Source organism: Misgurnus anguillicaudatus, chromosome 18 (assembly GCF_027580225.2).
Source record: "Misgurnus anguillicaudatus chromosome 18, ASM2758022v2, whole genome shotgun sequence".
In the NCBI taxonomy this organism is placed as follows: domain Eukaryota; kingdom Metazoa; phylum Chordata; class Actinopteri; order Cypriniformes; family Cobitidae; genus Misgurnus; species Misgurnus anguillicaudatus.
In genome coordinates, this window is record NC_073354.2 from 17,433,481 (window position 1) to 17,460,987 (window position 27,507).

Sequence of the window (27,507 nt, forward strand, 5' to 3'; positions counted from 1 at the left end):
TTTTTCTTCTCCCTCCCTCGCCACGTCCATCCTCAAATCTCTCTACCCTGGTATTCACAAAGTCATTAATGAGACATTCAAGGCTTTTTGAAGCGGCCAGAGACATTGTGTGTCAAAGAGTGAAAGACAGGGAGAGAGAGTGTGTGGAAGAAAGGAAAAGGGGAGTAGAGAGGGAGAGCAAACAGTAGAGAGGACCCAAATGTACTCCCAGCTGAAAGCAGTTAGATCATGTTCTTTTCATGGTCCGATTAGAATCAAATCGATCCCCCGGCACCAGCGCCACCCCCACCGCCAACCACACGCATGTCTCTCTGCGCTATACTCTCAACAACAAGCAGACAGGGCTGCCAGCCGTCCACCTGAATGGTAATCAACCAACCCCCCGACCTCCGTGCCTCATAAAACAAAAAACTGAAATTTGTTTGGGACGTGAGTTTGAAGAGAGACAGAAAGAGAGCAAATCGTAAAATGTCAGGCACTGTTGCATCTTGATTGTACCGAGTCTTAGATTTTAAATGAAACATTTCAATAGTATTTTTGCTAATGATCAGCACAATCCATAGGCTATTTTATAAGGTGGCTAATTTGTAGGATCTCATTTCTAAATTTCATTACAATCCGCTTCACGCAAATGATGGTTAGGTTTGGGGGCATGGTCAGTGATGGGGCTTCATTATTGCTTTTTTTTAAAAATTCACATTACCCACCCATAATGGGATAAATTGTGTCATAATTTTGGTAAACAAATAAAAATATATAGTTAAATGTTGGCTGATCCAACTATTATTCCACCTAAGAATGTGAAGTAGTATTGCTTGGTTTGTATAGCCTACAGGGCGATTTAGTTAAGTGGGTATTTAGTCTGTACATCAGAAATGCATTGGGAAGATTTCGTGCACAAGTGGCATTGTGGCTGAGATATTCAGTGGGATAGTTACGTGCCTGGGGTCTTTTTAATGAAAACGGTAGAATTGTGCAAGGGGTATTTAGTGTCATAGTACCAAGAGCTATTAGACTCACTCAACCAATAGATGACACTTACTTTCTCTTAGCAGCTGCGTACACTTCACAGAGAGCCCGAGCGAGCGAGCATCTCGAGAGGTATGTGGGCCGTTGATGAAGTTTGTATGAGGCACTGGCGATTTGTGATGGTGAGCTTTTTTCTGTGTGTGTCGCTGGTACACGGGGAGGGTTCATAAGGGTACTGTGTAGTGGTGATGACCTTTGTCTCTTATGCCGACACTTGCAGCTGGGCCAAGGCCTGGCACCCCTCCGCTTTCATTCACATTCAAATCCAAGTTCAGCTCAGGTTATAAGCAGCTATTAGTTTATATATAAGGATTTATTTATTTATGATATTGATTTAATAAATATAATGACAAAATAACAGCTACATTTCTGCAAACTTTTTCTCTTTTTTGTTAGTTTACTGGCTATCACTGTAACAATTTTTTTTAAGTTTTGACATGTGATACATTGACATAACTTATAAAAACAAGTTGAAATTGTTATATAAAATATATGTTGATTTGAAATAATTTTAACAGTGCAGTACTTTTCTTTTATAGTTGTGCATCTTGTTTGTGCCGAATAAATACGCTCACAATGTTCTTAATAAAAAAACTCCAGGTACTGCAAGCTCTTTGGTTTCTCAGCATGCTTTGCACATTTTGGTTGCTCCCCGCAGTGGCTTTAATGGTGAGATGTCAATCAGGGCAATTGAGGATTCATACAGAACCATCACAAAAGGCAGATCATTGATGCTCAGTGAGGCAACACACTTTTGATTCTTGGTGTGAATGTATTTATAATTTTTCCTTGTGAGATAACTTAAATATGTCTTGTAATGGGGGCAGCAAATAATTTTAATTATAATGTTTTACTTTTAGGATTTTTTCCTTTTTTCTGAAAAAGTTAAGTATTACAGATTCTGGAAGGGGTATGTTAACTTTAATTAGTGGGTTTGTAAACCCCTTTGCCACTGGCTGCACTGTAAAAACTGTTTCTGTGCCTTTTAACAAAGATAAAACGAGTAAAGTGTATTAAAAAAAATAATTCTTGTTTTTTTAATCAAAATTTTAGTTAAAATAACATAAAAAGATGAATAATTTGAGTAATTCTAAATGAACACTTTATCGAGTAAATTCAGCTTCATTTTATCATGTATAATCCACTTAAATTTGTAAGAAGGAAATTAACTTAATAATTTTGTGTTGAAACTACATTAATGATTTTAGTAAACATAACTAACTAGGCAGTAGACTAGTAGGACAGTGAAATTTAAATTTAAACGCTATTTTATATGTTTTTAACTAAAAAGAAAGACTTTTTAGTGTTTAATGTTCATTTATCTTCGAGATTTAGAAGAGTTTTTGTTTCATCTTTGAGTTTTGTAGTTACCATTGTTCAGAAGACTGTTGCTTGTGCATAGACTGCATACTGAAGTATTTCGCGCTTTACAGCTGCCCAAAAATAAACTGGGTGGGCGCGTTGATTGAATAAACAATTTGTGCCCTCATCTCACAGAAAGATAAAGTCTAAATCAATGTTTATGGAAACAACAACAAACCATAAAAAAGTTACCTGTACCACACTGAAAAAAATGATTCATTGAATTTAATCAATTTTTTTAAGGTAAGTGGTTGCAATCAATTTCTTTAAGCTACATTTAAACAAAAGTTTTATATTTTATTTTACTTTACTAATATTTTTTGTTTAAATGTAGCTTAAATAAATTGATTGCAACCACTTACCTTAAAAAAATTGATTAAATTCAATGAATCATTTTTTTTCAGTGCAAGAAAAGTAAATTAAACTGAGTTATACTAGAACTATTAGTTAACTCAACTTAATTTTGTTGCGTTGTTTTTTTACAGTGTTTATTATACTTAAAAAAGGTTACAAGTTGACTCAACTTAAAACATCAAATGCAGCCACTTGCCTCAATTTTTATAAGTTAGATTTAGGTATTACTTTTTACAGTGTGGTTAATACAATACACTCACATTGACAAAAAAATGATACAACAAAGCAGAAGCGGACACTACTTGAGTATTTTAAGTAACTTTACCAACCATCTGTGCTTTATCAGAGTGTGTCTTGGGAAAAAACTTTTTGTTTACTTTGTGTAAATTGTAAATTGTGTACTTTTACTTTTCTTGAGTAAAGGTAAAAAAACCTAGATGTTTAATGTACTTAAATATTAAATATAAACCAAATACTTGAAATTATAAAATGTAGTGGAGTAAAAATTATGATAATATACTTTGGAATGTGTTTTCCAAAGAAAAACACTGATAAAATACAAATACTTAAAAATTTACTTTTGTGAATACTTAAGTAGTCTTTGCCTCTGCAACAAAGCAGGTGGTTAATTATTTTGTTGAGTTTATCTTCAATATTTTGTTGATTTAATAAGTTAAAGTTTATTAATTTAATGAGCATGCAGTTTATTCTTGTTAAAACAACTAAAGACTGCTATATAGAGTAAATTTCTGCAGTAAGATATTTATTTATGAACCTCAGAGACACTCATTTCAAATGATCTGCATACAGCAGAAAACAGTAACCATGGACTCAGTCTCAGATAAATACTATCACACAGACAGTGTTTATCTCAAAGTTGTTCACAGGACAAAATAATTTAGTCAGCAAGAAAACTGTTTAGACTGATCACATTTAGTTTACACATAAAAGAAACAGACGAAACTGTTTTATTGTACAGTGAGCCCATACGGCTCCATCACGCTCTCTCTTCCATACTTTCTCACTTTGGTTACTGTTTAACTGTCAGGCAGCTGCTATGTAAGTGAGTGGGTGGGACCACCCTTGGGTGTGTTACATTGACACCTCTCTCTTTCTCTCTAGTTTTCCCCTTTTCACCTTCCCCTTTTATTCATTTTGCAGCTGCATCACCCAGTCACTTTCTCTCCCGAACTCCCTCTGTAACTCTCTCCTTTTGCATTTGTCTCATCCAGTCCAGAAGATGGATGGAAGAGGCTCTAAACCAGGCCAACAATAGTTGCTAGCGCTAAGGTGAGCTCTTGCAGCTGTGCTAACTGGCTAGCGTGAACGTCACAGTATGGCAACAGTATGCTTTTGTTCTGGCCTCCAGCATGAAAAGGGCCACGCGGGGGGGTTCGCATAGCGCGCTAGCGCCGGGTCATTTTTCTCTCTCTGTGCCACTAATACCCTTCTGCCCTCTCTCTCCCTCTGCAGCTGTGTGTGTGCGTGCTAGCATTAGCGGGAGGAAATGTGAGGGCATGGGGATGATGGAATACGTGCGTGCGGCGGGCGGTTGGGGCCTGTTTTGGGCGCGTTTTCCCCGCCGTCCTATTAGGGGCTTGTTTATTGGCCTTGTGATGCCATTGTCCTGCGTGTTCAGGGGCGGCCACACTGCGTAATTGGCCGATTGGCCACGCTCTGCAGCGACGGAGGTGATTTATAATGTGCCCTGAATGGGACTGACTTCATAACGTCACAGAATAACGCTGAATAAACGCCAGAGAAACGTTAATAAAAGGATGAAACGTCCACCGAGCCCTTTGTGTCGGTGTGAAATCGCCGATTGGGACAAAGAGAGTCACTGGAGGCCCTGCTTTCTCCTTTAGTTTCTATTTTTCTCCACTTCTCCCTCTTTATTAATCTCTCTTTCTCTCCTTTTCTTCACTGTTTATCTACATCAGTCGCTCTTTATATCGCTCTCTTTTCTCCTTCTTTTACGCCTTGTCTCTCTTGCTGTTTTTCCATCTCTCTCTGTCTCGGCTAACCTCTGGCCTTTCTCTCGCTCTCTTTCTCTGTCCTTTTTGCCTTTGTACCGTTTTTGTTAATGCCTCTGTAGTTAGAGCTGTCGGCTCTCACTTATTCTCTCTTTCTCATTCAGTCGCTCTAGTTTTATCTTAATCTTTCTGTCTTTAAAAAGACCTTCTTAGCAGCAGACTCCTGTCTGACATGAGTGATGTTGGGTAGTCTTTACCTCATTGCTAGGTTTTACAGTAAACCAAGTTTTACCTTAAACTTTGCCAACCTTGAGTGTATTACATTTAACATTTAAATGACATTTTAAACTAAAATTTAAACTTTTTGCGTGTTTTAGCTGTTCATTTACACGAAAACACAAAGTTGAAAAAGTTTGTTATCATTTCCATGTAAACTACAAAAACACGAATCTGTGAAAGTGGTGGTGTCATGTTATGGTTTAGACATTATGTGACACTGCCAACTGGCCTGGCATGCATATTAATACAGCATTTTTTTTTACGTGTCCATTATTAATAGATCATTTTTGTGTACATAAGTATCATCTTAATATTTATGCATTTTCAGAGGGCAAGAACCTTCTAAACATGCAGATTTAATTTTCATTTAAGTATACTTGAACTTAGCATAAGAGCGTGGGAGTTTTTTTTCCAAGTTTTTTTTTTTGCCAATTTGCCTTTATTTAACAGTAAGTAAGGAAAGGAAACAGGAAAGTACAGGGAGGAGAGAGGCATATGGATCGGCAAATGACCACGAGCAGGGAAAAAGTGCGAAAGCACCACACGTCGGAGCACTGCCCACTACACTATCGGCTCCGATGCATGGGAGTATTTTTATACTGCAATTTAATGCTGCCTGGAAAATAATGTCCCAAACGCTCCAGATTTCCATCAGGAAAATATGTCAGTAAAAATATGATTCCAAATTTTGGAGCATGATTTGAATGATCCCACTTGATCAATCAATTACATGAAGTTACTTCATTACTGAATAGTGTTATTCCATTTCAGATTCATTAATCATCAAATGTATCTTCACTAACTGATATTCATCTGATGGGCACGTATGCTCTATACTGAGACTCCAGCCCATTTCCTGACCAATCAGCTTGGGTATTCTTCTGCCTCATTACTGCATTGGGTCAGCTGTGGGTTTGTGTGTGGGCAGTTATAAAGCTGATGGCGTGCGGAGGGCAGGTTTTAATGACCTCCTAATTAAGTCTAACCCTCCCACCATTGACCTGATCATGTAGTAGAGGTTAAAGGTCATTTACATAGAGACTGGTAACCAGTGTCCAACACTAAACTAACTGAATCGGAAGTTCTCGCATTCGCAGAACACATCCTTCCTTTTCTGTGTATATAATTCTTTATTGCTGAGCCTCATTAAAAATAATGGATCTTCCTGAGGTCTCTCTCACACTCACTGTCTGGTCTTTTGGCTAGTCAAAGCACTGTTGTTTTTAACCCTCTAACACGTCTATTATTAAATCTTAAAGGGAAATCATACAGTTTGGTAAATATCCTAAATGTGCATCACCACATCAGACATGCATAACACTATTGTCATTTCAAAACACAATGACAAATACGGAGTACATTTCTACAGAAGTATGGGTAACTGTCAAACTCGTGATGGGTATAATTTTTAATTAAAAATTGCTTTTAAAAACCATTTACTGTAGTGGACACCATGCAACAACAAGTTAAATAAATGTAACCTGATGAAATAAAAACGTTGAAATATCTTAAGCCAGGTGTCTCCCAAGCCAAGCTTATATAAAAAATATGTAATAAATACATTTTACAATTGAGGCTATTAGTAGAATGTGCTTTGGCGGGCACCTAACAGACTCCTGATGGCCGCGGTCACCACATTGGAGACTCATGTCTTAAAGGATTAGTCCAATTTCTTTAAAAAATCCAGATAATTTGCATACCACCATGTCATCCAAGATGATGATGTCTTTCTTTGTTCAGTCGAGAAGAAATTATGTTTTTTGAGGAAAACATTCATGGATTTTTTTCATTTTAATGGACTTTAATGGACACCAACACGTAATGCAGTTTAAAATTGCAGTTTCAAAGGACTCTAAAAGATCCCAAACGATGCATAAGGGTCTAATCTATCAAAACAATTGTCATTTTTGACAATAAAAATAAAAATATGCACTTTTAAACCACAACTTCTCGTCTATCTCCAGTCCTGTGACGCGCCAGCGTGACCTCTCGTAATTGCGTAATGCCGTGGAAAGGTCACGTGTTACATATATGAAACGCACATTTGCAGACCATTTAAAACAATAAATTGACACAAAGACATTAATTAGTATCATTCCACATACAACAACGTCGGAACGGTCCTCTTTCTCCACACTTGTAAACACCAGGGCATAGTTTCGGTATGTCATCCGCAAACTCTTGACGTGATGACATATTGCATGAGGTTGCGCTGGCACGTCACAGGACCGGAGATAGATGAGAAGTTGTGGTTTAAAAGTGCATATTTTTAATTTTTCTTGCCAAAAATGACAATCGTTTCGCTAGACAAGACCCTTATGCCTCGTTTGGGATCATTTAGAGTCCTTTGAAACTGCAATTTTAAACTGCATTAAAACTGTTAAGTGTTGGGGTCCATTAAAGTCCGTGAAAAAAATCATGGAATGTTTTCCTAAAAAAACATAATTTCTTCTTGACTGAAGAAAGAAAGACATCAACATTTTGGATGACATGTTGGTGAGTAAATTATCTGGATTTTTTAAAGAAAATTGACTAATCCTTAAAGCTAATTCAATTTTATTTGCATAAAAATTTAAGTGCAACAAGGAATTTTTTGTACAGTCTATGATGTTTAAAAAAACATGAATATCTAATTATCAATTCTTCTTGACTTTCCTCGTTCCCAAGGGACATTACTAGAGAGTTTCAGTGGTCTATACAACCACCGCACCCCCCTACCCACCCCCTAATGGGAGGGTGTTAATATAGTCGCTTTTGCCCTGGTGGTAAATAGGAACAGTTTCTCTTGTGTTAATTCTTCATTTTGTCGCTGTCTGTGTCCAAGACCTCTCAGCGTTCAGTCTCTTATCCTCCACTAAACGTTCAGCCACCCCCACCTCGTTCCACATTTCTTTCCCCCCTTTTCACTCTCCCCTCTTCTTTTCATGAGGCCATCTAGATTATGTTGCTAAGGAGATTTTTTTCCTCCTCTCTCTTTTTGCCTTTTTTCCAGTGTTTTCCATTGATTTGGTGTTAATGCATTTTCAATGCCCCTCGGTGTGTGCGAGGGGAGTGGGGGGGCACCAGGAGTGCAGTCCTAACACTCACTAGAGGAATTTTACTCTGAAGGGGTCGCTGGGAGGGGGGTGCCCAAAGAGAGCCACTCAAGTGAAAAATTAGGTGATTTTAACCAAGCATGGGAGCCGGCTCACCAAGACGCGCACACACACGCTCACCCACACAAACCGAGTAGCACAGTGACCACCCACCCCTCTTGTGTCGTCCATTCTCTCTTCAGAAACACTCACAGGTGGACTTGCAAAGACTGCCATTCACCTCGCTCGTGCCAGTGGAGACCTGTCAACTCAGAATCTGCAAAAGAGAAGAAAAGGACATAAGTAACATGTTAAAACAATATTGAAGTTAACTTATAAAAGCTCATTTTAAAATATCTCTCTCGAATCCCAAATGCTAAAATACTTTATTATACAGCAGTGTTTGTATACTATGTAGTCCAATTCCTAGATGCTGTAATGTTTTGTAGTAAACATTAAAGTTTATTACAGTACAGGATTTATTACAGTTCATCAACTTACTATATACTTTAGTTAATATAGTTAGTCTTTCCAGGGTTTTTTTGTGATTGTTGCGGGCAAAAATCCTTGATCTTGCGGAACGTTTTCTTTAAAAATACGATGGAATATTTTATGCAATGGGATATTTATGCAATGAAATTGCGGGGACTTGCCAAAATTGCGGGAACTTGCAAAAACTGTTTGCAGCTGTTGCATTGATGTTCACGTCGCGTAATTATGTCACTTCCTAACATTCCCATGACAACAGGGGATATGGCTGCGCATGTGTGAAGTAAATACAAAAATTTTTTACTTTCTGCTAAGATATACAGTCTTGTTCAAAATAATAGCAGTACAATGTGACTAACCAGAATAATCAAGGTTTTTAGTATATTTTTTATTGCTACGTGGCAAACAAGTTACCAGTAGGTTCAGTAGATTCTCAGAAAACAAACAAGACCCAGCGTTCATGGTGTGCACGCTCTTGGGGCTGTGCAGTTGGGCGATTGGTTTAGAGGGGTGTGTTCAAAAAAATAGCAGTGTGGCATTTAATCACTGAGGTCATCAATTTTGTGAAGAAACAGGTGTGAATCAGGTGGCCCCTATTTAAGGATGAAACCAACACTTGTTGAACATGCATTTGAAAGCTGAGGAAAATGGGTCGTTCAAGACATTGTTCAGAAGAACAGCGTACTTTGATTAAAAAGTTGATTGGAGAGGGGAAAACCTATAAAGAGGTGCAAAAAATGATAGGCTGTTCAGCTAAAATGATCTCCAATGCCTTAAAATGGAGAGCAAAACCAGAGAGACGTGGAAGAAAATGGAAGACAACCATCAAAATGGATAGAAGAATAACCAGAATGGCAAAGGCTCAGCCAAGATCACCTCCAGGATGATCAAAGACAGTCTGGAGTTACCTGTAAGTACTGTGACAGTTAGAAGACGTCTGTGTGAAGCTAATCTATTTTCAACAATCCCCCGCAAAGTCCATCTGTTAAAAAAAAGGCATGTGCAGAAGAGGTTACAATTTGCCAAAGAACACATCAACTGGCCTAAAGAGAAATGGAGGAACATTTTGTGGACTGATGAGAGTAAAATTTTTCTTTTTGGGTCCAAGGGCCACAGGCAGTTTGTGAGACGACCCCAAAACTCTGAATTCAAGCCACAGTACACAGTGAAGACAGTGAAGCATGGAGGTGCAAGCATCATGATATGGGCATGTTTCTCCTACTATGGTGTTGGGCCTATTTATCGCATGCCAGGGATCATGGATCAGTTTGCATATGTTAAAATACTTGAAGAGGTCATGTTGCCCTATGCTGAAGAGGACATGCCCTTGAAATGGTTGTTTCAACAAGACAATGACCCAAAACACACTAGTAAACGGGCAAAGTCTTGGTTCCAAACCAACAAAATTAATGTTATGGAGTGGCCAGCCCAATCTCCAGACCTTAATCCAATTGAGAACTTGTGGGGTGATATCAAGAATGCTGTTTCTGAAGCAAAACCAAGAAATGTGAATAAATTGTGGAATGTTGTTAAAGAATCATGGAGTGGAATAACAGCTGAGAGGTGCCACAAGTTGGTTGACTCCATGCCACACATATGTCAAGCAGTTTTAAAAAACTGTGGTCATACAACTAAATATTAGTTTAGTGATTCACAGGATTGCTAAATCCCAGAAAAAAAATGTTTGTACAAAATAGTTTTGAGTTTGTACAGTCAAAGGTAGACACTGCTATTTTTTTGAACACACCCCTTTCAACTAATTGCCCAATTGCACAGCCTTAAGAACGTGCATATCATGAATGCTGGGTCTTGTTTGTTTTCTGAGAATCTACTGAACCTACTGGTAACTTGTTTGCCACGTAGCAATAAAAAATATACTAAAAACCTTGATTATTCTGGTTAGTCACATTGTACTGCTATTATTTTGAACAAGACTGTATATGACTTTATGCTACGAAAATGCGAGGATTATGAAATCATCCAAGCTCTGGATATTTTGCGAGCAGAAATCTGCAATTTATGCGGCAAAAGTGCGGCGTATTTAAAAAATGCTGCCTACACATAAATATGCGGACTTTGGCTGATTATGCATGAAATCATGCAATCGTATAATCGTGTTTTTCTGGAGGGACTGTTTAGTACATGCAAGGAATAATTGACAATGGGCCGTTGAATTATTTGAAAATAATGCACACCCAACACGCAAGCCGAAGTCAATTATTCCACTTCTACCATGGCTACCACAGACATTGCTAAGACATTGCTCTGGTGGTTATTTTAAAGGGTACATATTATGAAAATCGGACTTTTCCATGTTTAAGTGCTATAATTGGGTCCCCAGTGCTTCTATCAACCTAGAAAATGTGAAAAAGATCAACCCAGTAACTTGTTTTGGTAAATCATTCTCTGCAAAAAAAAAATAGGTCATTGAAATTTGGCTCCCCCCGTGATGTCAGAAGGGGATAATATCGCCCCTTAATCTGCACTATCCAACCAGGACACTACCATTTAGTGCAGAGATCAGCTCATTTGCATTTAAAAGGACACACCCAAAACGGCACATTTTTGCTCACACCTAGAAAGTAGGAATTTTAACATGCTATAATTAAGCAATATCGCTCGAGTAGGAGTGTGATATAGCTTGTGCCTCTGGCCTAATCACAGCCGTGATGATATAGAGCTATATCACACGACTCCGAGAGCGATATTGCTTTTATACAACAGTTCGACGGCACACGTTTGAAAAACGAAAACTAGAAAACAACAACGGAGTAATTTTAAAAGCCTCTTTGTTTGGGAACTACTTTCTTCCGCCACGGATTTGAAGGCCAGAATTACAGGTAACACTTTCGGCTGTTTTGAATATCATAATAATGGATTTGCCGTTTTTAAATATAACAATTTCTTGGTCACAAAGTGTAGTTTTAAGATTAGTTAAGTCGAGAATATATATGTACAATATTCAAATGAAGTGGATTAGTAAAGATAGCGCCAGTTTGAATGTCTGCTTAGCAAGATTCGCTACTCGAGATCCAGAGCAATGAGCGGACGTCAGGGTTCACTCGCCCCGCTGACCACCGCCCTATCTGGGCTACATCTGTGACAGGGATTCCCTGGCTCTGGTGTTGGCCCGCGGTCTGTGTTTGATGGTCAAAATTGAGATCAAATCAGCAGTATTTGGTGTCATTAAACTATAACTTGTTTTCTTATTCATATTTTGTGTTGTTATTGTTTTGGCGCGAGGTAAAAGTTAATAAAACTATATTTATATAACGTTGCTTTCCCATTTAATCTTAACACGATACGAGCACTCGCTTATTATTAGGCTTTGTTCTTGTCAGTACTATATAAAACAGATTTTCACAGATGTTTTTGCATGCTGCTTATAAATATATCAGTGGCGATATCTCATAACGTGTTTTAATAGTCACGTCAGGATAAAATAAATTATCAATTGTCCAATTTAAAAGCTGCAGTGCTTACCTTGCAGTTCCACGGTGTTTTCGCGTTCTGAGGAGAGAGATCGCTTCAGAGAATTAATTGTTTTTATTCCTTTTTCCAAGTGTTAATCGTCCACACGATGTGACAATACTCCACTTAAAGTTACATCCAAGAGCGCTGATCTTTGACGGGATAAGTACTTCCGATTGGGATTCACAGACTGATTCACGAGCTAGTGAACTAATGAGACACACGGAAAGTGTTTAAAAACAGCGCGTCTGTGCTGTCAGAGATGAGCCTAATAAGAACCTCCATTCATTCACTAATACTAAAATGACGAGTAGGTGGCGGAATGATACGAAAGGTGAAGCGGTTACTGTGCCATTATCAGTACAATATCGAATAGCTCTTAGCCAATCAGATTCGAGAACCAGAAAGAACTGTTGTATAATAAATATTATTTTAAGTTAAAACTTCACATAAGTACTCTGGAGACACCAAAGATTTATTTTACATCTTAAAAAAAGGCTTGTGAAATGTCCCCTTTAAGACATTTGATCGGTTAAGTGTGCGTTTTAAAAAAAATAATGCATACCTTTGGAACATTTCTTAACCAATCAGAATAAAGCATTTGACAGCCCTGTATTATAATCCAATAATATACCAAAGTATACTACTATTTACTATGGTTTACTGTAACCAATACTAAAGCATACAACAGTATTATTTCATGTAGAATACTTCATGCTGATTGGTCAGTTGCAGCATTCTGTTGTCAAAAATGTTAATTTGACTTAATGAAAAAAATTCCCTGTTCAATAAAAACCTTAGCTAATACAATGCTGTTTTGCAATAATAATCGACGGACTGTGTGCATTACTTATTAATCCCGCACCTAAATATACAAAATCAACAACAGGTTTGTTCTATAGAATTAGGTTACTACATTATGGGCCAGTTTCCCGGACAGGGTTTATGTGTGTTAAGATTTGTCAGTGCAAGCTGTTTTCAGTTCAGACGATACAAACATGCATTTTAGACTGGAACTAGACTTAACCCCTGTCCGTGAAACCGCCCCTTTAACTTCCAAATAAACTGTTTAGACACACTGTATCTAAGTATCTATGCTGTAAACCTACTACTTAAGCAATAATATGTGACCATGTCTGTGATATTCAGGCTTAAGTCTTATAATCTAAATCTGAGATTTAGAGCATCAAAGTTTGTTTTAACTCATTGATTTCAGATTGATTTCAATCTTTGACATGACCTTACTCAGTCAAGATACCAAGGTTATATTTCCACATAATGTTCTTTACAGTAAATCACAAAAATGACTTTATCTGTGTTTTCACAAACTGGGTTACAGTACATAACTGTTGCATATAAAAGCACTTTTTACAAGCATATTGTTCACATTGATCTGTGCTGTCCTTGTTTGCTCCCTCGATTGTCAGTCACTCTGTAATTTGTGGTTCCAGTGATGGTGTGAATGGCAACCTCAATGGTTTTCCAGTTTACCTAACTGTGACATAATGAATAATATACCCGTCGTCTTATTTCTATGTATGTTTCTATATCTTACTTCCGTCTTTCTTCTTTTTTGTTCCCACGGACACAACAGTGTTCTTCTCTGCCCAGCTGTGGAGACGATTCTAATCTAGTTACCACTTTGCTGGATTCACCAATCAGGGAGGAGCTAAATTTAGAGTCGGCAGGAAACAGAGCTGCCAACACCCACTGCAGGCTTGCGGGTTCTGAGCCTCAAGAGTCAAAGGTCATGACATCCGTCTGACTTTGTATGCATGAATGTATAAGTTTCTCTTGTTGCCCCCTGTGTTCATCCACTGCACCTGCAGATTCCTGCTCATCCTGTCTGTTTCTGTGCGTATGTGTGTTCAGGTGTGTGCCTAAAGGGTTTGGTCACTGCCCCTGTGTAAATGTTACCAGAGCTGTGGGGCCACACATGACCTTCTGTCATTAACCCAAAAACTACAGCACCGTTCCTGCTAGACAGTTTTTACAGCTGCTAATCATTGCAATGACTCTGACTAGAAGGCACTTGCAAATACAGAGTGTTGAATCATGGGCGTTTCACATGGTATGCGAAATCGCAGCGCGGCTGTTGCTTTTCTTGTGGAAGCGTTATGTGCAGCATTTATTGCAAATATTTGTATCTTCAGCGGCACCTGCCATGAAGAGCCGTGCATGTGGAAGGGGCATGATTTTGGGTGCATGCTTCACGCTCTGTTCTTGGTGCTCCTGTCAACTACACTCGCGACTGCCGCATCCTGTCTGAAAGGCCCATCATGCATACCCATTTCTAAAGACTATTGAAGTCACCAGCAATGCAATAAAATGCAGGGAAAAAACAAGTGCACAGATATTACAATGTTCATGTAGCTCAGTAAATTTTCCTTAAATGCACTGTTAGTTGATTTGGATGAAAGTATCCACCAAATGCATAATGTAACATAAATGCTTAAATGAAAAGCTGGAGCCTCTTTGCTGCACTTATTCAGCGTTGGTTTTGATTCACTTATTCTCAATCACTGTATTACTCTCACTTTAATGCAAAATGTGTTCAAAATTTTGTGCTACACTTTTCCACCCTCTTCTCTGTTACGATGTAAGCAATAATTTTGTTGCGTGTGTAAAATATACTTGACCTTTGCTGTTTACATTGCTGAGAAACTGACAGAGTAAACATTTTTCTATCTGATAGTCTCTCTCTCCTGATCTCTTCTAGCACTACACTTGTTTCTATGTGTGTGTAACTATGCATGTACTATTTTGTTTGTAATGAGAGTGTTCGAAAACTAGATTAGAGAGACCCAAAGGAGCAGACGGGGCCAGCATTAATTACGCTGCTTTCAGAGAGCTTGTTTACTCATTATTATGGATAATAACACAGTGAGAAGGAGACAGGAAAAAATGGCAAATACGATACTAACCGCCATACAAATGTAAATATAAGTCATCTGGGATCTTCTCAGAGGTTAGTCCATTCTTTAGGCACTGCAGCTATTCGAAAAAAGTAGTTTTTATTGTGGTCACTTTCTGTACACAGACACAAATGAGACTATTGTTGGCATACATTAAAATACCAGCCATATTTGCGCAAAACTTTAGAGATGCTTTCTAAATGTCAATAAAAACTATTGCGAAATAACAGTATTTCTATTACATGATGTAATGCGAATAAAACATCATTTTGTTTTCTTGTGATAAGTCATTACAAAAACCATGACAACGGGTGTGTTCAACTCATAAACTGTAAAAAATATGGACGTAGTGTTCTTGACATCACCCATTGGTTTCTGAAGATCGTTTTTGAAGCTTAAAGTAAGCGTTGCCTGCCGTCGCCATCTTGGCCACACGTCACCGCGCATCACACGCTGATAACCAAAAATGGATAAAGAGGCGGGACGTGGGTGAAGCTGAGGTGGCTGGTTGCTGCAACAATGCCAGCCTTGCTCGATTCTAGCGACAGCAGTGGCAGTTCAACCATCACTAAGGTGGCCACGCCCTTAATTATGCAGAACTTTAAGGCTTAATATAATTAAAACGGATGAGTTACAAAAACATTCACCTCCCTCACAGTTGTCATGAAAGGCAAAATTAGCTATACAGACCAAAAACTATTTTTGTAACAGGCTGTAAACATATTTTTTTACTCTAAAGTTGGCCATTTTAACATGGAGGTCTATGGGAATTTTCTCCCTTTTGGGCCAGCCTCAAGTGGCCAGTCGATGAATTGCTGTTTAAGTCACTTCTATATTAGTCTCACATAGCCAGACCTTCAATACTGAAGGTCTGGTGTTTTTCGCTGCTTTTTCTGGACAAAGCCCGCCCACGAGCTGTTTGACTGACATGTCAAACAACCAATCACCATTTGTTTCGTGTAGCGTCACGTTTCGGACTCCCCACAATAACGAGCCGGCTGGCAACAAGTCAGTTATTGAAATAACCAGCCGCAACCGGATAGCATCTAAATAAACAACATTACTCACCATAGAACAACGTTGTGCACTTCGTCAACAGCCACACCAATGGAGACGCTCCCGTTAAACATCTGTTTGAAGCATATCTCTCCACTTTTAACACATACAAGCAATTCAGGAGAACCGAACTTTTTGACTCCACTAACTGCCTCAAGCAAAACTCTTGGACGTCTTTTAGAGAGTCTATGCTGCGAACTTTGCACATTTTTGAGAATCCATGTTTAGCAGATAATGATAACTGCTCATTATTATCCACGTGAACACGACTGATTCTCTTCCTCAATGGAACGTCAGAGCTTTGTTTTCCAGGGACCGAAACTAATCGCGACACTCGTGTCACCTGGAAATCCGTTTTTTTCCAACCAATCAAAGACAACTTTGACATTCTCACAGGGTTTCCAGAAAAGTGTACGAAAACATCAGACGTTCAGCCAACAGTCTGTGTGACGTCTGAGGCTGAGACTACTTCTGTATTGGCTTCATCAGAGAGATCAGAAGGTTGAACCTCGGTTCAACTACATATGGTGCTCCACAGTCTGACAAGGGGATGACATCAAAATACCTTGAGAGCGATTCGAAAGCATACAGAGGAGTATTTGGATGTCATGCGCTTGTCGGTTCTTGCGACGCAGCATGAATTTAAACACACCTAAACATACCACACCATATTTAAAGAACGATCATGTGACTTTTACGCACGTCAGGTGACCTGTAAATGCGAAAAAAAAACTGTATCCACGGCACATTTGCGTTACTTTTCTATTTTGAATTGTCTGAAAAACACTTCACCCATGAGCGTTAAAAATTTTTTCGGCAGTTTTTGCGAAATGTGCACGTTTCCATGTGGCACATTTTCAATTTCAATTTGTGTAATTTGAAGTGTAATGGAAATGTATCTAATAAGATTTGTAAACAAATGTGGTAAGCTTAGTTCATTTGTTTGACATTTGTGAACCTGCCTTTGAAAACTATGCTAAAGTCTCATATCTAATTATCGTCACTGTCCGATGAAAACCACGTATGTCCATTTTGCAGATTTTTAGACGGATTGTATGTCCAGGTTAATTTCCGTATACAGTATGCTTCACATATCTAAATGGCCAATGAAAAGTTGTGAAATCATGTCATCTGATTTTCACGTATATCCATTAGGTGTCAAAGCTGTCAATCACGTCGCGTACCTCCCGCCCTGTGGAAGCATCTCGCCCGTCTCGTGAAGTTTCATCAAAGCTCAGCACTGGATAGCCGAATAAACATAGCCTGGTGAGACAATGAATTTCCTTCATCGAGGTAAACATTTCCCCCCTGACGCCAGATGTAACGTTACATCTAGGAGTGACAAAATTACGGTAGAGGACTGTGCAAACCAAATATCTGTCTAGCATTACCATGTCAGTGTATTGATTCATTGTCCCTTCATAGTTTGCAAGAGACATTTAATAAATTTACAATTAATATTAAATAAACCAAGCGTATTTAATAAACTACGACGTAGGCTATTTAATAAACTGAGCGTATTCATCTGTCAATATGAAACGCCACTTGGCCATTCCAATTAATGATCGGAAGAACGCGTATCGACCACAATTACTGTAAAATATGCACATATTTCCATTTAAACTCAATTTTGATCAAATGTGGATTATATCATTACACTGGCAAGAATCTGGTTACATGTAAAGATGCCGTACCAAGTATGACAACGCTACATTCAACTGCTTTTGAAATACAGTGTTTTTTTCACTTCCTGAAAAGTAACCGTTTTAGACATACGTGAGTTTCATCAGGCAGCAACGTTATGAGATAATGAGCATCAAAATGTGACTTCAACCCTTAATTTCTGTATGATTTCAATCTTTGACAGGGTTTTACAGTATTAGAGATAGTATTAAAGATATTAAGGTTATTTTCCACACAATGTTCTTTACATTATGTAGGATGATTTTATGTAGAAATTAGTCAAACTTTTTTGTGATTTGGATTTTCACAAGCATAATCACATACAGTAAAACTATAAGACTATACAACAGGTACTTGTATACATTTTAAGTAAATGAATAAGAAATGTTGGAGTTCAAATATAAAATATCTGAGTGTAGACTGCAAATTTTGTGGCGCTTTTCCATAGTACCCCACGGTTTAGTTTAGTTTGGGTCGGGTCAGCTCACCTCACTTTGGCATGGTTCGCTTTTCCATCAAGTTTAGTATCACTTCGCAGGCGTGTCGTTATATTTGCGCTGCCTACTGCTGTGACATCATACAAGTGAGAGCATCGTTGTACATTCCCATACATTTATTTATTTGTCAGTCCGCCACAAAATTAAAATTGGCCACCACAAAGAGATGCTTGCACATCGCGTTTATCACTACCTCAGTCTCACATGACAGTTTCTGTTCAAACACCTGTGGCGTCAGTCGACGGCGCTCCGCTGAGCCTCATTGAAGTTGCATTTAAGCATTTATAATACTGACGTGCTCGTCGCGAATGTTCCGCCACAAACTGCAAGTCTGGAAAAAACTGTTTTGGTGTCCCTAATTCTCAACCTGTGGATGTTTTTCATCGCTAAAAGGGAGTTTGGGAACTTAAAGCAGAGCACAGATGACAACAGGTTTACTCGAGACAGTGCAAGCTAGTACTGAGGTAAAGCTAATCTTTTACATTATAGCAATGACGCTGCAGTGACGATTTTCTCAGACCAATCAGTGATCTACAGTGTTTTCGCGTCATGTTTGGTATCAGCTTGGAACCCCAACCAAGGTGGTACGAAAAAAGTATCGGGTACCACGTACTGCACCTAATGGAAAAGCTCCCAAAAGTAAGCTGACCCGACCCAAGCTAAACCAAACCAAACCGTGGGGTACTATGCAATGGAAAAGCCCCATTAGTGTCTTGTCACATCTGAGCCCAGTGTGAGACACTGCTGAAACTTCAGCTGAAACTGTCTTTTGGCTCTATATTAACCTTCATTGATATCTAAGAAAAGGCACAATGTGTTTTCTAGCAAAGCTAACAAAAACGCGATGGCTGTTATGATTAATTGTGTTTTACTAATTAAAATGCTTTAAGCTGTCAATTCAGTGCAAAGTGCCTCAGGGCAGAAACTGTGTCACTGTGGGAAAGTAACTGACAAGCCATTTATGCTATTGGCTCATATAAAGACTGTCAGACTCACATCTGTTTACTGTGACTGTATGCTGGCGATCACAAACACTTTTACTTATACCACCTGTTTGTTGCAAATACTCAGGCACAGCCCTCAATGCTCTCCAACATGGCCTGTGAGAACAAGCTCATCTCCTTTGATGGACACACAAGGAAGAGAAAAGAGTCAAAAGACACAACCATTCATCATCTGTTTGATCCCTTGTGGGAAAAACTCTTAATTCTGGGGGACAGGGATCGAACTAAAAAACAACAGCAAAACTGAGCTAATTTTCCTTTTTGTCCTGCGTACGATGGCCTATTCATTCCTCTCCATGGTTGGTACAAATTGGGCAACTGTGGACCCTTTTTTGCACAGCGCGAGACGTAAGGTGAAGCAGGGTTGTGATCTCAATCGTGCGTTGATGTGAACAAAGTTAATCCCTCATTGGTGCCAACGTGACCCGAAAAAATCGGCTTAAAGTGGCTCCGTTAAACTGGACACTGTTTTGCCATTCAAAGGCGGCAACACTCCCCCATCCCACCCCTTCCTCTCCTCCTGTCCTCTGCCCTCCTATCTGCCACCCACATACACTAGTATCAGAGCATTAAGACAAATACATTCATAACCCTGTTTTATTAAAGACTTGGGGCCCCTGGGTGTTGTGTAGGGGCCCTGGGGGGCCTGGTGAGACAGTGGGGCGATTAGGATAAGCCTTCCCATGAGGGACATGGACACGGCACAGCAGCCACTGGGCCCTAAGATGTCCGTTCCCCTCCCACCTCGAAACCTAATCCTCTATTTCATGCACATTAGCGCTGTGTAAACGGTCCGCCAGGCTGCCTTTACAGTGAGCTGTGCTGTAGAGGAAAAGCGGTAGGAATACTCAAACACATTTTGGTACAAAAGTGAAAACACTACTTTAAATAAACGTTTTATGCATATTATACACAAAAATAAATAAACTACGATTGACAAAACTGTTTTTTTCACTTTATGGAAATTTACAAAATATTCATAATTAAAAATGATTTAAAAAAATGTAAACATGCAGACACATGATAGCAAACATGGTTAATTATAAAAAATAAATAAATAAATAAATAAATATATATATATATTTAATGTATATATATATAAATAATGATTAAAAATATTTAAAAATTCAGACTTATGTCTGAATAAGAAATATCTTTAAAAGCCTTAAGTACATTTATATTTAAGCTTTTAGCTTTTATCCAAAGGAAACAATAAAGCGATTCCTCATAGAGAAGCAATAATATAAAAGTGACATCAATACCTTTTGGAAGAGGAAGAAAGGAGCGTTTTTATTTTTAAGGGTGTGATTAATGAATAAATAAGGGAATGAGTATGATAGTTTAATGATTCATTCATAGCTTCATGATTAACGCATTAGGATGTTTGTTCTCACTTTTCACTTTAACAGCTTTGTGGTTACGTTCTTCAGTGCTGATTCACATTAAAAGTATTCATGATGAGGTCTGATCTGTGTATATAAGTGCTTATTCCTCTATGTGTCTTGACTGTTTCTGATCAGCGTGTTTGAAAGTTGTGTGTGGGCTTGTGTCATGTGTTTTGAATCATTAATAGACCTAGCATGTGTGCGCTAGGGCTTTGTCAGTCTTTAATGTATAGCTATATAACTATCTAAAAACATAGACATTGTTGCGGTTGGGGGTGTGTGACTAGGACTGGTGTCTACAATCGTGTGACAGAGAGGGGGGGAATGGGCACGAAACGCATTTTATGGGGACCTTATGATGATTGTCTCCCAGTTCCTATGAATTTAAGTGGTGACCTTGTCCAAAAACAAATTTCTAAATTCTGCCATCATTTACTCACCCTCATGTTGTTTCAAAACTTTCAAAATTGAAATTTAAATACAGTAAAACTTATCATTTTTGTTATTTTTTAAAAACAGTCAAGTAATACACATTTGTAACAACCCGCATGAACTATCCCTTTAAGTCAGATTGCTTTGTGGAAAGACAGATGCCTGTACTGGTTATCATTTGTACATTGCTGTACAACCTCAGTGTAAACTGTATGTCTGTGTGTGAAAACTCACAATTTTGTTTTGTTGTGGTCTGGAGTCTGAGATGCTCTTGAAGTTGAGGCCGTTGTGTTGATGCCTTTTTAGAGTCTGAGGGTTAGAAAAAAAGTTGGGATTGACAGAAAAGGCAAACCCTTTTTAAAACCACTTCATAGAAGCAGCATCTATACAACCACTGTAAAAAAACCGTCTGCAGTTCATTCTGGTTAATACTTTACTCTGAGAATACACAGTGAAAATCCTTCTGTCAGTCATTGCTTTACTGCTGATACCACAAAAGCCACATCATTATATGTGTGTAAGTATTATATGTGACCCTGGACCACAAAACCAGTCATAAGGGTCAATTTATACATGATCTGAAAGCTGAATAAATAAAGCTTTCCATTGATGTATGGTTTGTTAGGATAGGACGATATTTGGCCGAGATACAACTATTTGAAAATCTGGAATCTAAGTGTGCAAAAAACTTAATTTTGAAAAAATCACATTTAAAGTTGTCCAGTTGAAATCCTAAGCACTGCATCCACTCACAAAAATAAATGTTTTGATATATTTGCGGTAGGAAATCTACAAAATATCTTAACGGAACATGATCTTTACACAATATAGTCTAGTGGTTTTTTTGGCATAAAAGAAAAATTATAATTTTGACTTTTTAAATTACTATATTTTTGGTTATTGCTAAAATCACCCGTCTATACTACACAAAAAAAACTTGTAAATTTTACTTTAAAAAATCCTTGTAACAATTTGCATGAACTTTTAAAAATTTTAAAAAGTTAAATTGACTGCTTTTTGACCTACTAAAATCAAATAAAATCTACTTAATAATGCATAAAAAATAGGATAAATAATTAAGTAAATGTCACTTAATTATTTTTATTTAAGAAGTTAGATTTATTTTAATTGTTTAGGTAAAGTCTATTATTCTATTAAAATATTGAAGCATTTCTGTCCTAAAAATATTAAATAAATCTTATTTACTGATGTATGGTATATTGTATTTACTGTTTTTTATTTTCTTTAACATAGTTCTAAGGACTTAGTTACTCATAGTGTTATAAATGGCATTGTAACACAAAATTCATATAATAATAAACTTGATTCTCCACAGAAACGCACACAAAACTGTGTTTTTGACATGCATTGTCAGTACTGTGGAGAGAAATACAATAAAATGTTCTGAACAGGGTTCATGTAAGGAAACTGATCACCTGAACGGAGACTTCACATTATTATCATTTCCAACAAAACAACATCAATAATATAAGAGCTTAAATCTTTATGACATTTTATTAACAACAATTTAAGTAGTTTAAGTTCTTATCAGTTCTTATTCTGTGAAAATTCTTTAAAAAAAATCAAAATATTCCGGCGCAAAGGTTTGTGGGTATTTTTTTCATTTTACTTGAATTTTTTTAGTTTAATAGATTTTATACGCTTAAGTTAAATTAACTCAGATTTTTGACTTGAACGTGCTAAAGTTTTTGATTAAAATGTACTTAATTATTTTAGGACTATGTGCAGTGACTATAAAACAGTTAAAGGAATAGTCTACTCATTTTCAATATTAAAATATGTTATTACCTTAACTAAGAATTGTTGATACATCCCTCTATCATCTGTGTGCGTGCACGTAAGCGCTGGAGCGCGCTGCAACGCTTCGATAGCACTTAGCTTAGCCCCATTCATTCAATGGTACCATTTAGAGATAAAGTTAGAAGTGACCAAACACATCAACGTTTTTCCTATTTAAGACGAGTAGTTATACGAGCAAGTTTGGTGGTACAAAATAAAACGTAGCGCTTTTCTAAGCGGATTTAAAAGAGGAACTATATTGTATGGCGTAATAGCACTTTTGGGAGTACTTCGACTCGGCGCAGTAACACCTTCCCTCTCCCATTATGAGAGTGAGAAGGGGAGCGGACTTTTCAGGCGAGTCGAAGTACTCCTAAAAGTGCTATTACGCCATAAAATATAGTACCTCTTTTAAATCCGCTTAGAAAAGCGCTACGTTTTATTTTGTACCACCAAACTTGCTCGTATAACTACTCGTCTTAAATAGGAAAAACGTTGATGTGTTTGGTCACTTCTAACTTTATCTCTAAATGGTACCATTGAATGAATGGGGCTAAGCTAAATGCTATCGAAGCGTCGCAGCGCGCTCCAGCGCTTACGTGCACACACACAGATGATAGAGGGATGTATCAACAATTCTTAGTTAAGGTAATAACATATTTTAATATTGAAAATGAGTAGACTATTCCTTTAATATCCAAGTGGAAAGAGGTTTAGATCACATTAACCAAAGACATGTTGCACAAACATCTGATTACCAGAAAAACTCTTTCGTTGTAAACTCTACATAATTTTTTAAAAACTTTTTTGATTTTGCATTTTCTGTAAATCATTCTGTAATTGCTTATAGATTGCTGTAGCTAATGCAAAGACTATAATTGATTACATAAAGCTTTTTTGAGGCACTGTATAACACAAAAGCATAGAGTGTAATTGTCATAGTCTTTCTAAAAGTGTGCGTATGCCCACTCGTATTACAAACACAGAATTCTCATCTTGAACTCATTTACTCTCTACAGTTGAACTGACAGCGATCTGATGCCTGGCCAACTTTAAGAGGGAGAGAGAGAGAGAGAGAGAGAGAGAGAGAGAGAGAGAGAGAGAGAGACTAAGAGATCAGAGAGAAAGTAAATGTGTGAGTGTTCGACCTAAGGCAGCGTGCCATAAAGTGAGATTAGTGCTCGTAATCTTCTGAAGCATGCGTGTGTGTTTGTGTGTTTCTGGGGTTAGTCTCTTTGGCTTTTGCTGTCTCACCCAAACAAATGTCAAATCTCCATCTACCCTTCCTATTCCAGAAAATATCAGCAGTCCATACAAATGCAACATGTGAGACACATTTTCTGGACTGTTCTATTTTCTTGTTTTTACCCTGGCAAAAAAAGTTTTGGAGAAACTAGGCTCTTTGATATTATGAGTAAAATATAAAATACATTGACAATACATGCTGTGTGGAGTTTGTATACTAAAGACTTCTACTATGTTGAAATTAGAGGCTTGTTTGTGTAATTACAACAAGACTACACTGTAAATAGATCACTTCCCAGTTATCTATCAGTTCTCACACCCAGAGCCAGAAACATATTCATAAGTAAAACGAAAAGAGAATAAATCTAGGACAAAGATCATTTTAGCCGTATTGCTCTGGTTGAAGAAAGACTTTTACAGGGAAGCATGCAATGTTTTTCTTCCCAAACAAAATGGGAACATACTTTAACAACATCAGATCACTTTAGACTGGATGGAAAGCGTCTCAGGGTACACTATAATGATGAAGAGATAAGGAGGAGAAGATTTGAAGGAGAACGAGAGAGAGAGAAAAGATACGTCTGCAGTTATATCTCTGTCTTAGTCTACTCCTACAAAGTCCATAAAGTATTACGTCAAAAACATTTATTTCAGAAAACAATTAAAGACAAAAGCCCGTCAAATATAAGATATGTTAGAGTGCTTTTATTTTTCTTTATTTATTAAGGTAGACTGATGTCTGAAATTTCGATAATATAATTTTTATTTCTCTATAAATTTGATACAGCTTATTTCTAATGCTATAGTGCAGGGAATGGATTTGGTTCAGTACTGTAAAAGTTTCAGTGCAGTTTATTGTATGGGATAGACTGCCCCCTATCGGTTGATATGAGGATTACATGCTGTCAATAGATGGAGTTGTGTTAAAAGCAATAAGCAGAGAAGCCGTTTTAATATCAATTTATATTCGCAAAACAATTGTATGTGAATTTTCACATAGTCCCTCTATCTTTAAATTTTGATTAACATCGTTATCTTATGCATTTTATAACCTATATAAGTCTCTGCGACATTAACATCTGTGTATTTAACACATAACAGTGTGTGTTAAGTTAGGGTATTGTGAGGTTTATATTTCAGATTTGGAAAGATGAGCCGCGGAGGATGTAACTTATATAGAGAGACGACCTGCTGCTCTCACAATGATGCTTTTGTCGCTTCAAACAATCCTCATTCATTTTCCCACTAATGAATGCGCATTGTATATAATATACCTTTGTTTCTGCACGGCATCGCGAAGTATCTCCAAAAATATGATACTCTTGTATTAGGAAGTTTTTCTAGTGCAGCTTTGACCCATATTGCACAAATATCCAGAGCGTATAAGTCTTTGTGAAGAACTATTTGCAATAATGTGTAGAGCGCTGAAACTGAGCCACGTGAGCTCCCGCTGAGAAGAACTTCCGGTGATCTGGCGTGCAACTTCTAACCAACAATGCAAATTATTTCTTTGTAAATACCTTCTTTCGTTCACAACTCCTATAACTTCAAATGAAGAGCCAACCGCAAATGAAAGTTTAATGGTGTTCCTGTGGCTGTTTTTTGAAGCTAGCCCTGACGTAGTTTTTAGTCACAGGGGATACAAATAATGGCGTAATTGAGAACAGACATGGAAATCTCATGTTAGGAGCTGGCATGCACACAGTTTCTGTGGGGGCTTGCAGATGGACTCTGATGTTGAATTAACTTCATTCATTCCAGTGTTACAGAAATCATTTCCTTGGTATATTTCAGTTAATCATGGTAATGCATTCTCATGTCTTAACTTAATGTGAAAAGACCAATAGGCCTGCAGAGGTCCTGCAGTATATGTTAGCATTCCTATTCATCTAAATAAAAATGGAGTCATTTCTCTGATCAATGGCTCAAATTCTATACATTATTATTTTTGCTATTATTTTTGGTGCTGCTAGAAGTTAAAAACAACACATTTTGCCTTTAAGACTCGTATGTTTCTTTGCCCACACTCGAGTGTTTCTCTTTATCTTATTTCCCAAATGGTCTTCTTCATGAGCTTCAGAAGAGATTTGGACAATGTCACACACTGTGCTTCCTTAAATATCAAAGTCTTCCTTCAAGATGAAAATCAATATAAACACTTCTTAATAAATTCTTTAAAACTTAAAACTGAGAACTTTGAGCCTGTTGAACTAAAAAAATTCAATACAGATAGTACATGCTCATAAATGCAGAAGATGCATGTGCATCTCCATTATCTGCTTGACCATAGAAACCCTTTGGGATTTTACACTCTTTATCTCCCCCTCTCTTCTCTCTCTCTTTACAGAGTCAGAGATAAGTCCACACTGTCCCACTATCCCCTGATAGCCATGTCTCTCTGTTGTCTGTCTCCTATAGATACATTTCTGCATGCGATTTAAAACTTTACCTTTGAACAAGCATTTACTTCTCACTTGGTACCAGTACCGCCGCTCCCTGTACGCAGTTTGCACCAACTCCCACGGGGGCACCATCTTGGTTGCTCAGAAAATAAAAAAGCTTTCATTCTGTATTATATGGATCACAACAACATGCAAACAAACTATATGACATTATATACAGCATTTTGCAGTGAGTAAGCAGATGACGTGCACACATTTGGCCAGCAGCGGCCCTGCTTGCATCTGACAGGTCATTCAGGATAGCAGCACTATTCATTAGAACAACGACAGCTCATTGCAACCCTTCTCACAGCCGTCTGGTGGCTGTGAGAGACTAGGAGACAGTGAGAGATGTCTGGTCTGAAGTGCCAGGGATGGGTGACGTACAACAGCTACAAACAACACATCCAACAGAAAAGATAAGAGAAGACTGCTCAGTAACCAGTAACATGCGCGCGCACACACACACACACACACACACACACACACACACACACACACACACACACACACACACACACACACACACACACACACACACACACACGCACACATACACCCTCTCTCTCTCCCTCTCTCTCTGTCTCTCTCTCTCTCTCTCTCTCTCTCTCTCTCTCTCTCTCTCTCTCTCTCAAACATACACATAAACACACTAGCACATTCAAGAGATGATGCTAAAACATCTATGCATGCATCTATGCATTGCTTCACACATATTTTCTATAATTTATATGTACTATTTTTTATGTAATTGAAAAAACGTCAGGTTTAACGTTAAAGCCACCATTGTGGGCAATGCAGAAATCTTTTTCATTCTGACAGATGAAGAAAAAGCTAAAGAGTCTGAGGGAGGAAAGCCAATTTGGTGATTTGCTGTTTGTTTTTTAGTGAAAACTTCCTGTGTACCGTTTATCTTAATCTTAATTTCTATAATGCTCTTCCTGTTTTTCCGCTGACTAATTTACTGTCTTTGTCCTATTTCTGGTCGCACTTGATTTTCCATTCATACTACATTCCA

The 27,507-nt window shown here is 37.8% G+C and overlaps 2 long non-coding RNA genes across 2 annotated transcripts in view; one reads left to right on the forward strand and one right to left on the reverse strand.

The window, feature by feature from the left end:
* LOC141350565 (uncharacterized) overlaps window positions 1-14,723 on the forward strand; it is a 57,177-nt gene extending 42,454 nt beyond the window's left edge. The window contains exon 2 of the long non-coding RNA XR_012358631.1: window positions 13,626-14,723. This is a non-coding gene — a long non-coding RNA (uncharacterized lncRNA). The remainder of the gene's footprint in view (window positions 1-13,625) is intronic.
* LOC141350564 (uncharacterized) lies at window positions 7,537-25,541 on the reverse strand. The gene is made up of 3 exons (XR_012358630.1): window positions 25,323-25,541; window positions 21,238-21,312; window positions 7,537-8,348 (listed from the first exon to the last, which is right to left on the reverse strand). It is a non-coding gene; the product is annotated as an uncharacterized lncRNA (long non-coding RNA).
* Window positions 25,542-27,507: the final 1,966 nt, after the last annotated feature.